General features: G+C 44.1%; 1 protein-coding gene across 2 annotated transcripts in view; it reads right to left on the reverse strand.

Annotated features, from left to right (window-relative positions):
- The window catches only part of cadm3 (cell adhesion molecule 3), a gene marked incomplete in the record, with an annotated part of 145,876 nt that overhangs the window by 96,546 nt on the left and 44,180 nt on the right, over positions 1-5,150 (reverse strand).

A 5,150-nucleotide genomic window follows, 5' to 3' on the forward strand; every position in this document is an offset into this window, starting at 1 on the left:
ACTACTGGGATGGTTTCCATTGTGTTTTTACTCATAGTAAAATCTTAGTAATAAGCCTTAACATGTTGAAATAATTAAGTACCTTAAGTATCCTAAAATAAGGGAAAATATCTGGCATAACAACGACCAAGTGAGAGGAATTATCTTGCCATTGACAAATAAGCATGTATATACTTGTTTCAAGATAGTTCATCTCATCTAGATTTCTCTTTTTGCAGTCTGACAGCATCACCCGAACCCCATAAGTGTGTGCAACTTTCATTAGCTTTATCACACTCACACCAATTCCATTTCCCTGATGTGGCTACACAAACCACAAGGGAATGCAAGACACATTTACACTCCTTTTAACATGCGGACGCTCCTCCATATGACCCTCCACCCAAAAACCCACAGCACCCATCCATGGACCAAGGCATTATCTGCCGGTGGGCCTTCAAGTGTACCTTTGCATTCCAGGACTTTTGTAGTTATTGTGCTGGGAGGAATGTATTCATCTCGAGAGGCTATGTATGTGCATGTGATTTATAAGATGTGTTTTCTTTCATATGGCTGTCTGCTTGTACATGTGTTGCCATGATATGTGTTCATCTAAATCCCTGTGTTGCTGCATTGAAGTGCTGCTACTGCTGCTGCTCTGCGCATTGGATGGGAAACCCAACCAACAGTGTAGTTTGATACGGCTTGGTTTGACATGGGCCATTACACACACACACAAGCATCACACAAATGTACTGCAAGAATGCCCGCCTCCACCCATGACTGTGCACATATAAACCACCCAGACAGGAAAATAGACACACATTTCTGCACATATAACATTTACAGGAAGACATAAATATAAAAAGATGTGCTTTAAAAATATGGGAAATGTGCGGCACACACTTTTCCACAAAAGGACCACATTCACGGAGATGTAAGCTTGCACACAAACACATACAGAGCACCCTCCCCCACACCATCCATCTATGCCCAGCTGTCCCCGACTACCACCCATCCCCCTGGGTAAATGTGTGTGTTTGTGTGTCCTTCTGCCCACCTCTACTGTCCACCAGTCCCCCCCTTCCCCCATTATCTTCTTCTTTTTCATCCATCTCGCCATCCGTTACCCCCCACCAACCACCTCGGCTCGCCCGCTGGGACCCATACAATGCAGCTTTAAAGTGGGAATTAAACATTTACAAAGCAAACTGTAGGATGTTACAGCACATTTCTGCGGTCTGTGAAGGAGACCTGAGCGAACGTGGGGAAAGCTCTTTTTATCAGCTTTCTGAACTTTAATAGACAAACAGTAGTTGGAAATCTCCTTCAACCACGCTGTCATCTTCATTTAAGGGCGCCAAACAAATCACTCATAATCTTTTGGGGTTTGAGTGGGTGGAGCAAGGAGGGTCGGGAGGTTAGCGTCGGATCAGAGTCCGTATCTGGGATTTTAGCACCCCTGCCTGCAGTCTTAGCGCAAACAAACTCCTTAACCTTTAGTTTTTTATTCCATCTTGACTTTTTTTAATGTCTCAGAGGGCTCGCAGAGGATGCGGAGAGCTCACAAAAGCACCCCCATCCGCCCCAATCAAGATCCTCTCCAGCAACCTCCTGCACCCTGCCACCCCACCCTTCCCCTGCTGCCTGTCAAACTTAGTTAGCTCAAAGCCCAGACAAACCCCCTCCTCAATCTCATCCTCCACACCCCCCTCCTACCCCCATTACCACCAACAACACAGCAGCAGCATCGCAGCCCAGCAGAGTGTCTGCGGCAGCAGCAAGGCGCCAAGTCGGCCGCCCCACCCTGCCGCTGGAAAAGCGCTATGAGAAAGAAAGAGGAGCACGGGGTGAGCGAAGGAGGGAGAAGGGTTGAGCTTGCAGCAAAGGGCAGCAGCATCACTGCTGACAAAAGACAAAGAATAATGATTTGCTTGGGAGTGAAAGACGGAGTGAGTCTGAGCGGAGTGAGAAAGATGGAGAGAAGCACAAGGAAAACATGGAAGAAAGGATGGAATTGGGAGGACAGTGAGAGGTGAACGAAGGACATGGCAGAAATAAGCATATATAGATAGATGAGAGCAATGAGGATATTTGACAGGGTGACTTAGAAAGGGACAAAAAGAATGAAAGTACAAAAAGAAAGAAAAAAACATTATTAGAGTCAAATCCAGGGAAGGGCACAGCAAACAGTGAGACATTAGAGCAATGGATGACTGAAATATGATAAGAAACAGCAAGGACAGGAGCGCAAAACACGAGGAAAAACGATTTTATTTTAGAAATACACTGAATCCTGGAACCATCCTTGAGGGCAACCTTAGTAATCAGTCCTTCTGTCCATACTGGTTCAGAGTGAGCCCCCTCCTTGGGGACTATAGTGTTTCCCAATCCCAGTTGCTGCGCCTGCTTGCTCTGCCTGTGTTATTCGTTTCCCTACTCCAGCACACCTGATTCAGCTTGTCGGCTCTTCATCAAGCCCTGCAGCAGCCTGAGAGTGACACCTAAATTAGATCTGCATGTGTTGGAGCAGGGAAATGTGTAAAACATTTGGAGGAGTGAAGCCCTGATAGGTGATCATATCACATATTCTCATTGTTGACATAAAGGTTAAGCTGTGTCAGTTATGCAAATCACGGGGATGTCTTCTATTGTTGCGGTTGCATGTACAGGCATTTGTTTTTCCTTGACAGCTCTCATTTGTCAATCCCGGCCAACAGGTTGTGTGGTAAAGGTCTGCAGGAGAAATCTAGCTAGATCTAGACGGGTTCTTTTCTAAAGCAAGATCTTGGTTCTGTTTTATTAGAGAGGACACAGCTATCTTCAATGCAAAGTTTATCCTTTCCCAGTCATCTTAGTCATTTGTTTCCATGAAAGCGAGACTTGTATGGAATAACGTGGCTCGGCGCTACCAACGTCAGAGTGGACATTTGAATGTATTTGTGTTTGGGGAAATATTCTGATCACAATCTTTCCAGCTGTTTCAGAGATATAAATGTGTGCTGCTTCATCACCATAGTGATAACAAGACCCTGGTTCCCAAACAGATGGAGGAAAATAGTTTGAAACGTAAGTTATTCCTGTTACTGACACATATCGGGGATCATTTTGTTACAGGATTGGGGCACATGCAATAGACAGTACTCTCATGTCTTTGTCACAAGTACAATTACGTCTATGGACAAAACACCCACAGACATGCTGCAGACAACACGTCGTAACGGACACGTACTGTAAACAACACATACGGGTAAGTTAGGATAGGTTAGGGTGGGGGGAGGGTACTGAGAGATGCTTTAAACGCTCCTCGCTCCTGCCTTGAATAGCCATTGCGTGTCTGTGCGTGAAATCTGACTGAGGAGATTGGACAAAGTGTAAAAGTGTAGTATGTGTGGACACCCTATAGATATTCTAAGTATTACAGTTAAGTTTTACCGGCACACCTCGTGCATGGTCAGTAAGAAGCCCATGCACGCACTTCACTAATGACTAGAGTGGGGACCATACAACAGCATGACCTGTATCATGAGTGAGTGTAACTTACATTATCTGTACAAATACATCACAATAGACTTATTAAACAGATGACAATGGTATCCTCCATGTTCACAACATCCCTTAAGGTAGTCTCATAAACCACAAGAGAACTGCAAGACACACCTGCAGACCCTTTAACCCTTGTGCTATATTGACATTGAGAGTGGGGTCATCTGGACCCCACAACTGTGCGCTGAACCTTTTTTTTTTCCAATGATTTTTGATTTTCAACAGTGTTCATGGTAGTCATAAAATCCATCCACATTTGTCATGGGAGGGATCACATATCAATGTAAGGCTTGGGTCATCTGGACCCCATAAGATAGCATAAGGTGCTGCCCCACTTCTCTGTGACTATCCATGGTCCGGGATGACCCAAAAATTATATGTATGCCGTATGACTGCGGCATTAGCAGTTATCAATTTGGTTAACCGATAAAGCGGTCTGATCTGGAAGTCTCAGGTTCAGTTCTTGCCTTGTCACGCGTCGAAGTGTCCTTGGGGAACAACCCCACGTCCCTCCTGGTGATCTGGTTTGCACCGGCTATCATCAGTGTATGAATATATGTACAAATGAGTGAATGATGGTCGAAAAGTGCAACTTAAGTATGCACCATTCATGTAAAATGACATTTTGTAAGCACTGGTTTGTGGATAACAACAGAAAGTACACAAAATTACTATAATTTAGACTAACACAACCTGCTGTAGACATTTAGTAGGAGAGGTGCATTGTGGGGGCTTCCCTCTTTCTTTTATTGTTCCTTACTAGCTGTAGTTATGGTTACGATAGATGAATGGAGTTGTTCTTTCCATGTTGGGAGATGGTGTGTCTTTACAGCCAGAACAGTGTGCGTGGAGGTGTGTGTGTGCCATTTTCCTGATGGTCTGCTTCAGGTCAGTAATAAATTCCATCATTTGTCTGCTCTTATTAAACCTGTACAAAGGTAGTTTAGGCTATTGCAGTACATGCAGCATGAGTGAGCTTCTGCTCATTACCTCCGCCCCTCCTGTAAACTCTGGTACCCGGAGTGTCAGCTGCAGAGCCCTGAATGAATACTGGCAGAAGTTGGAGTCCTGATGTGACCTGTCTCACTGCTAAATGGACCACAACCACGTACTGGTCCATATCCTTCTGCAGTTTGAGGATCTTTGCACTAAGTGACTGTGATAGAAGTGGAAGATGCAGCGATGACAACCCCGATTACAACACAAGCAGGGGGCTTCCCTGCTTCTTCTCACTTCTGCTGAATATTCTTTTATCTAACTTTTGCTTTTCTGTTTTATGAAACATGAAAAAGGCTATTAGAGGAAACAGCAGTCGCATGACTTTGGTGTTTGCTAAATCACAATTTGCAAGTGTTTTCACTTCCTTTTTATCCTCTTATCCCTGTTATAATAACAATAAAAAAAATCAAGTAGGTGTAAAATCACATCGTGAGAATATTATTGAAGTTTTACAGTTTTTCTACCTTTATCCTTGTGAAAAGTAAAAAAAAATCTCTCTCTCTGCAGCCTTAAAAGGATTTAGATGTAGGGGAACTCATTGATCTGACCAAAGATCATTCTGGACAGATGCTTGTTGGCACACCCTTCAACTGCAAGGGGGTTTGTCCTCAACATCATTTTTTATC

The sequence above is a fragment of the Oryzias melastigma genome, linkage group LG17 (assembly GCF_002922805.2).
Source record: "Oryzias melastigma strain HK-1 linkage group LG17, ASM292280v2, whole genome shotgun sequence".
In the NCBI taxonomy this organism is placed as follows: domain Eukaryota; kingdom Metazoa; phylum Chordata; class Actinopteri; order Beloniformes; family Adrianichthyidae; genus Oryzias; species Oryzias melastigma.